The following is a 9,340-nucleotide window of genomic DNA, read 5'->3' on the forward strand; positions in this document are numbered from 1 at the left end:
GCAAACAAGGAAGGGGGTGGGGGTGGCTAGGGCAGGAGCCCAAGGAGGATTGGCCTCCTTGGGGTGCCTCCTGGCTGCTCCCCCTCTCCCCCACCTATATATATGAGGGAGGGGGCACCACACAACCCCAGGAGAATCTCTTAGCCGTGTGCGGTGGCCCTGTCCACAGTTTCGTCCCTCGGTCATAATTTCGGAGAGCTTAGGCGAAGCCCTGTGGAGATTACATCACCACGACCGTCACCACGCCGTCGCGCTGCTGGAACTCATCTACTACTTCGCTCATCTTGCTGGATCAAGAAGGCGAGGACTTCACCGAGCTGAACGTGTGCTGAACGCGAAGGTGTCGTATGTTTGGTACTTGATCGGTTGGATCACGAAGAAGTTCGACTACGTCAACTGCGTTACTAAAACTTCCGCTTATGGTCTACGAGAGTACATAGACACACTCTCCCCTCTCGTTGCTATGCATCTCCATGGATAGATCTTGTGTGTGCATAGAATTTTTTTTGTTTACCATGCAACATTTCCCAATAGTGGCATCATGAGGCAGGTCTATGCATAGATGATATGCACGAGTAGAACACAAAGAGTTGTGGGCGGTGATGGTCATACTGCTTACCACCAACGTCTTATTTTGATTCGGCGGACCAGCCTTACACGCCCACGTACATGAGACCGGTTCCACCGAAATACATGCAACTTGTTTTGCATAAAGGTGGCTGGCGGGTGTTTGTTTCTCCTACTTTAGTTGAATCGAATTTGACTATGGCCGGTCCTTGAAGAAGGTTTAAACAACAAACTTGATAAATCATCGTTGTGGTTTTTGCCGTAGGTAAGAACGGTTCTTTCTAGAAGCCCGTAGCAGCCACGTAAAACTTGCAACAACAAAGTAGAGGACATCTAACTTGTTTTTGCAGGGCATGTTGTGATGTGATATGGTAAGGACGTGATGTGATATGCGTTGTTGTATGAGATGATCATGTTTTGTAATGTCTACTATCGGTAGGAGCCTTAGGGTTGTCTCTTAATTATTTTATGAAATGCAAGCACCATGTAATTGCTTTACTTTATCGCTATGCGTTAGCAATTGTTGTAGAAGCAATAGTTAGCGAGACAACCCCGATGCAAGGATGGAGATCAAGGTGTCGAGCTGGTGATGATGGGGATCATGACGATGCTTTGGAGATGGAGATCAAAAGCACAAGATGATGATGGCCATATCATGTCACATATTTTGATTGTATGTGATGTTTATCCTTTACGCATCTTATTTTGCTTAGAACGGCGGTAGCATTATAAGATGATCCCTTCACTAAATTTTAAGATAAAAGTGTTCTTCCCGAGTATGCACCATTACCAAAGTTCGTCGTTTCGAAGCACCTCGTGATGATCGAGCATGATAGACTCTACGTTCACATACGACGGGTGTAATACAGTTTTGCACATGTAGAATACTTGGGTTAAACTTGACGAGCTTAACATGTACAGACATGGTCTCGGAACACTAGAGACCTAAAGGTCAAACATGAATCATATAGTAGATATGATCAACATAGAGATGTTCACCATTGATGACTACCCCATCTCACGTGATGATCGAACATGAGTTAGTTGATTTGGATCATGTATCACTTAGATAACTTGAGGGATATTTATTTAAGTGGGAGTTCATTAGTATTTTGATTAGTTGAACTTAATTTATCATGAACTTAGTCTTAATAGTTTTGCATATCTATGTTGTAGATCAATGGCCCGTGCTACTGTTCCCCTAAAATTTAATGCGTTCCTTGAGAAAGCTAAGTTGAAAGATGATGGTAGCAACTACATGGACTGGGTCTGTAACTTGAGGATTATCCTCATTGTTGCACATAAGAATTATGTCCTTGATGCACCGCTAGGTGACAGACCTGCTGCAGGAGCTACTCTAGATGTTATGAATGTCTCGCAGGCTCGATTTGATGACTACTCAATAGTTCAGTGGGCCATGCTTTATGACTCAGAACCGGGACTTCAAAGACGTTTTGAACGTCATGGAGCATATGAGATGTTCCAAGAGTTGAAGTTAATATTTCAAGCAAATGCCCGAGTTGAGAGATATGAAGTCTCCAACAAGTTCTATAGTTGCAAGATGGAGGAGAATAGTTTTGTCAGTGAATACATTCTCAAAATGTCTGGGTATCATAACCACTTGACTCAGCTGGGAGTTGAACTTCCAGTTGATAGTGTTATTGATGGAGTTCTTCAATCACTGCCACCAAGCTACAAAGGCTTCATAATGAACTATAATATGCAAGGGATAACGAAAACAATTCCCAATCTCTTCACGATGCTTAAGGCCACGGAGGTAGACATCAAGAAGGAGCATCAAGTGTTGATGGTTAACAAGAAAACTAGTTTCAAGAAAAAGGGCAATGGAAAGAAAGGGAACTTCAAGAAGAATGGCAAGCAAGTTGCCGCTCCCGGGAAGAAGCCCAAAGCTGAACCCAAGCCTGAAACTGAGTGCTTCTACTGCAAAGGGAATGGTTGAGGGAGTCCTGGATTAGGGGGTATCCGGATAGCCGGACTATATACTTTGGACGGACTGTTGGACTATGAAGATTCAAGATTGAAGACTTCGTTCCGTCTTCGGATGGGACTCTCCTTTGCGTGGAAGGCAAGCTTGGAGATTCGGATGTTAGATCTCCTTCTCGGTAACCGACTCTGTGTAACCCTTGCCCCCTCCGGTGTCTATATAAACCGGAGGGTTTAGTCTGTAGGACAACAACAATCATAATCACAGGCTAGCTCCTAGGGTTTAGCCTCTACGATCTCGTTGTAGATCAACTCTTGTAATACTCATATCATCAAGATCAATCAAGCAGAAAGTAGGGTATTACCTCCATCGAGAGGGCCCGAACCTGGGTAAAACATCGTGTCCCCTGCCTCCTGTTACCATTAGCCTTAGACGCACAGTTCGGGACCCCCTACCCGAGATCCGCCGGTTTTGACACCGACATTGGTGCTTTCATTGAGAGTTCCTCTGTGCCATCGCTGCAAGGCTCGATGCTTCGTCTCGTTGTCAAGGACAACATCACCTCTAGGGGAGCCCTGGCTCTAGGCTAGACTGTCTGGCTGGGCGGCTTTGTCATGACCGCCCGATCGGCGGCCACGCCGACGATGGCCTCTCAGGTCATCAAAAACAGCTTCCACGTCGATTCGGAACTTTCCAAATAGATGAATCCAACGGAGCTCTCCTCCCTTAATGAGCTCTTGGATCACATCGCCGCTCTGGACGTCGCTACGGACTATGACCGGATCGGGCTTAAACCCGACCAAAGGGAGATTTACTCTCCGCCGGTCACCCATGAGATAGCGGTAGTCGAAGAGCATCGTGCAAATTCTCACTCTATCTTGAGAATGAACTATGTCCGGATTCCAGAGCTCTTCGAGCCGGATACCCGCCTGTAGGAGGACATGACCTAAACCCCGAACTTAGAATCGGGCGGCGGGCCAGAAAAATTGGGCAACATCCCGGAGCCTGAGCCACCAAGCTCGGAAGCTTCTCTGCCCCTGGGTCTCAGATTGGGTCAGGATTCGGATTTAATTCCACCCACCCACCCAGACTTATGCAATCTTTCCCATATCAGACAAGAGCCCCAAGAGACAGTACATCATTACTGGGCCAGATTCTTCCTTGTGATAAACAAGGTCAAGGACTGTCGCGAGGAAGACGCAATCTCACTCTTTTGCAAAAATTGCACGAACAAAGGGATCCTCAACGCTATAAGTCGCCGTGACATAGTACATTTTGCTGACTTAGCGGCCATAGTACAGAAGTACTGTGCGATGAAAAGCGCCTGGAAAACCCAAACAAACTTCTGGGATAATCCGGCTCTCACTAAACCTTCGTCCGAACTAAAAGGGTAAACTCTCGCAAGTCACCCGATTCAATTACCAAAAAACCAAAGCCCGCCGCAGGGCGTGGAACCGTATTGGAGGAATGGCTCAATGGGCCATGCAAAATTCACAGCACACCGGATACCATGCCAACGCATCGCCTTAGAGCATGTTAACTCCGGCAGGTAGCAAAGAGCGACAAGGATCTCCTTGTAAACCATACAGCAGAGCAACATCCTGCCGAAGAAAACAATGTGGTACTGACAGTCTTCGAGACGTTCGCCTAAAATAATAGGCGCAAGCGAGCTCATCGCAGTTTCGCTGAAGTTCGCCACGTGGCAAAAATAAATCCGTGGAGCAACACTGCTATAACCTTCAATGCCAGTGACGAACCTCAATTCCAAATAGTCCGGGCACCAGCCGCTTTGGTCCTTAGCCCAATCGTGGACGGCTTCCGGCTCACTAAAGTTCTCATGGACAGCGGAAGCGGATTAAACCTCATCTACGAGGAAACCCTTAACAAGATGGAAATTGACAAAAGCCGCATTGAGCAAAGCAGCACAACCTTCAGGGGAATCATCCCTAGTCGGGAGCCACGGTGTGCGGGAAAAATCACACTAGATGTGGTATTCGGCTCGCCGGAGAATTACAGGTCCGAAGAAATCATGTTCCAAGTGGCCCCATTCAGCAGCGGATACCATGCCCTCTTAGGGCGGGACGAATTCACGAGCTTTCAAGCTATACCCCATTACGGGTACATGAAGCTCAAAATGCCCGACCCAATGGAATCATCACTCTAGCTAGTGATCCGGACGTCGCACTCCGTGCCGAAAACAAAACTGGAGGCATTATCCGAAGCCCTCGCGACCGAAGAACTAACAAAGCTGCACGCCACAGTGGACAGAGACGACGTGATACTCGACAAGCGACCCAAGACCACCTCTTTCAAGCCCGCAGACGAGATAGTCAAATTCCAGGTCCACCCAATGGACCCACAAAGACAACTTCCATTGGGACACAGTTGAATCCCACAATGGACGCCGCACTGCGAGATTTCCTATGTGAGAATTGGGATATTTTCGCCTGGCATCCTTCAGACATGTCGGGCACCCCACGCAGGCTGGCCGAACACAACCTCAATATACAGAAAGGATACAAGCGAGTCAAGCAAACCCTTAGGCGCTTTTCAGAGCCTAAGCGGCAAGCCATGGGAGAAGAACTAGCCAAGCTACTCGAAGCCGGATTCATCAGAGATATAAAACATCCAGATTGGCTAGCAAACCTGGTAATGGTACCAAAGAAGGAAAAATCCTGGCGCCTATGTGTCGATTTCAAAGACCTCAATAAGGCTTGCCCTAAGGATCCCTTCCCCCTCCCTCGCATTGACCAAATCATTGACGCCACCGCAGGACACGACTCACTGTGTTTCCTCGACACATACTCCGGATACCATCAGATAAAGATGGTGGAATTCGACCAAGCCGCAACGGCCTTCATAACGCCATATGGCCCCTTCTGTTTCAACACTATTCCTTTCGGGCTCAAAAACGCCGGCGCAACCTATCAACGCATGATTCAGACATGCCTGGAGAAGAAAATCGGCAAAACAGTGGAGGCATACGTGGACGACGTGGTCATCAAAACAAGACACGTCGAAACTTTAATAGATGACTTGAGACTCACGTTCAACAACCTCCGAACATACGACATCAAGCTCAACCCAGAAAAATGTGTCTTCGGCATAGCCTCTGGGAAGTTGCTCGGCTTCATCGTTTCCAATAGAGGAATCAAAGCAAATCCGGCAAAAATCCGAGCTCTGTCACAGTTGGCTATCCCAATAGACCTCAAGTAGATCCAGAAACTAACTAGATGTGTGGCTGCCTTAAGTCGCTTTATCTCCTGATTAGGAGAAAAGGCACTACCTCTTTATCGCCTTCTTCGACGCACCGAACACTTCGAGTGGACGGATGCGGCCACGGCCGGACTGCAAGAAATAAAGGCCCTATTGGCCAACAATCCAGTCCTGACCACGCCAAATACTCGCGAACCTATGCTATTATACATAGCTGCAACACACCAGGTTGTAAGCGTAGTGCTCGTCGTCGAACGAGAAGCAGACAAACACAAGTTCCCGCTCCAAAAGCCGGTATATTACGTGTCCACTGTCCTCACTCCATGCAAATCCCGATACCCACACTATCAAAAGATAGCACATGCGGTCTTCATGGCATCCCAGAAGCTACAACACTACTTCCAAGAGTGTTCGATTACGGTGGCCTCCGAAGTACCACTCAATGACATCATAAATAACCGCGACACGACGGGCCGGATTGCCAAATGGGCTACTGAGCTCCTTCCGTTCGACATAACATACAAACCACGGCGAGCCATTAAGTCGCAAGTACTGGTTGACTTTGTCGCCGAATGGACAGAAGCTGAACTCCCTAAAGAGTACGACGCGTACTCCAATTGGATCATGCACTTCGACGACTCTAAATGCTGGCCAGATTGGGAGCGGGTGTTGTCCTGACATCTCCCACCGGAGACACGATCCAATATGTACTCCAAATATTATACACAGACTCCAACAATGCAGCCGGATATGAGGCTCTGTTGCATGGTCTTCGGATGGCAGTCTCTATGGGCATTCAACGCCTAGAAGTGCGCGGGACTCGAACCACGCAATATCACAAATAAATGGAGACTTTGATGCCAAGGATCCAAAAATGGCGGCCTACCGTAATGCCGTCATCAAAATGTCAGCTCGGTTCGAGGGACTTGAATTCCACCACGTGGTCCGAGAAAACAATCAAGCGGTGGATATCCTCGCCCGCATCGGCGCTAAACGTGACCCCATCCCATCTAATATCTTCTTGGAAAGGCTGTTCAAGCCATTCGTGGTATGGGAAGGGGAGACATGCAATACCAGTCCGGCCCCGAACACAACCCTAGATTCCGAACCATCTGATGTAATTGGAGGCTCTGCCACCGAAATAACACCTTCGTCCCACGAAATCATGGTTGTCATCTCCCCATGGACCGAGCCCTTCTTGTCCTACCTAAATAGGCAAGAGCTCCCCGAGGATCAAAATGAGGCACGTTGTATTGTGCGGCGTTCCAAGGCCTACAAAGTCCATGAGGGAGAGCTCTATAAGAAAAGTGCCACCGGAGTGCTCCAAAGATGCATCTCCGAAGAGGAAGGGCGGCATCTCTTGGCCGAAATCCATGCCGGACTCGGCGGGCACCACGCTGCAGCTCGGGCACTTGTAAGCAAGGCCTTCCGTACAGGTTTTTACTGGCCGACAGCCCGAGCAGATGCACAAGACCTTGTCCAACAGTGCGTCGCTTGCCAACTCTTCACCAATCAGAGCCATATCCCCCTACCGCTCTCCAAACAATCCCCATAACTTGGCCCTTCGCGGTCTGGGGCTGGATATGGTCGGACCTCTTAAAGGGGGAAGCCATAAGAAAAAATACTTATTGGTCATGGTGGACAAGTTCACCAAATGGATAGAAGCCAAACCAGTTAAAACGGCCGAATCCGGACCAGTGATAGACTTCATATCAGGGGTTATACACCGTTATGGCATACCCCATAGCATCATCACTGACAATGGCTCAAATTTCACAGCCGATGAGGTGAAAACTTGGTGCGGCAACATGGGCATTAAGCTCGATTACGCCTCTGTCTATCACCCCCAAACAAACGGTCAAGTCGAACGCGCAAATGGTCACATCATGAGCGGCATCAAACCCAGACTAGTGCGATCCTTGAAGGAATCATCCACGCACTGGGTCGAGGAGCTCGACTCCGTACTCTGGGGGCTGCAGACCACGCCGAATCGTACCACCGAATACACACCATTTTTATGGTGTATGGCGCAAAAGCAGTGCTACCCTGCGACATAATCCATGACTTAGCTTGCGTGTGCATGTACGAAGAGAAGGAAGCCGAGCTAGATTGGCAGGAAAACTTAGATGCCCTGGAGGAGGAGCGTGACGTCGCAAAGGCCCGTTCCGCATTCTATCAGTAGCAGGCTCGAAGGTATCAAAGCAGAGAAGTACTAGCCAAAACTTATAACATTGGCGAACTCGTTCTACGCCTACCGGAGAAGAAGAAGGACAAGATCAAACCCAAGTGGGAGGGTCCCTTCATCATTGATAAAGTTCTCACCGGAGGAGCGTACCGTCTGTGCAATACATCAGATAACAGACTCGAGCCAAGCCCATGGAACACGGCCAGACTCCGAAGATTCTACGCCTAGCGCCGAACTCAGTGTTCATCTCCTTACCTCCGCCCTTTCAATTATGTCCTCCTTCTTCCTTTCTCGCCCTCTTTACTTTTTCCACATAAAGCCTTAAATGATGTACAGATGCTTCGATCGCTCCGGCCGCACTATCCGTGCTCACTATACCTAGGGGCTTCCTATACGGAAGCTTAATATAATTACTTTCATGGCTTCCTTCCCACCACATATGCGTCTTCTTTCCATATGTGCCTTTTCTTCACCATTTTATGCATCGATATGACTTAAGTTTTGGCCATGCTGGGTTGCCTGGCTCTTATGTTTATGCCCTACATTCCCGTTAATTTGGCTAGGGCATAAAGGGAGCACCTCTGCGATTGTTACCGCCGGTTCAGCCAGATGTGTACCTCAGACTGGGTGAAGCCGAAAGCTAGCGTTCTTAAGGGAATATTCGGTCGGTGAACAAAAGATGTTTTTCGTTTATTACGTGAATCCCCAGATGTTTTGTATCCCGCGCTTCTGTTCGCAGTTCGGACATGCACATTGATGCATGCGTACCCAGGGAAAGGAACCCCTAACGGAACTATTCTCTATGGAAGATGTTTCTTACTATCCATGTAATATAATATAACTAGTTGGGTACTTGTCTGTTCAAGAACTTATGACCCCTACGCCTGGTTTCCATGCATACCCCGGTTTTACATAACTGAGCGGGTATTCGGATACACTTCAGACTGTCGGGCCCGGGGGCTGAAGTGAAAAGGTCCGCCATGACAAATGATTTTCAATCCGGCTAGGGACTACATATGTCCATTGAATTACATAGTCACTTGGACTAGCTATATTCTTCCTCTATACCATCCAACAGGCTGTCTAGCCTACAATCCCGTTGGGAATACTTTGCGGCTAATGCTACTTGGTCATACACCAGACTTACATGAATCTCTTGCCCATCTGGCCCCAACGGTCCGACTTCGGCCATATGGTTTGGGTCAGCCTTGGCGTATCGCTTATTCACCATGGCCCAGGCTTCCCTTGCACCTTGTCGGCAAGCTGATATCTTCCATAACTGGTAGCGCCGTCGTGCTCCTTTGAGCATCTTCACAAGCTCGCCCATGCCAATAGGCAGGGAAGCGGATGGACACAGGGCCTGGGCAATACCCTGCATCACCTGCCGAGCTTGTTCGTGCAGTTGTGAGAGATCTTGCAACATAGCA

This window comes from Triticum dicoccoides, chromosome 3B (genome assembly GCF_002162155.2).
Source record: "Triticum dicoccoides isolate Atlit2015 ecotype Zavitan chromosome 3B, WEW_v2.0, whole genome shotgun sequence".
NCBI classification, from domain to species: domain Eukaryota; kingdom Viridiplantae; phylum Streptophyta; class Magnoliopsida; order Poales; family Poaceae; genus Triticum; species Triticum dicoccoides.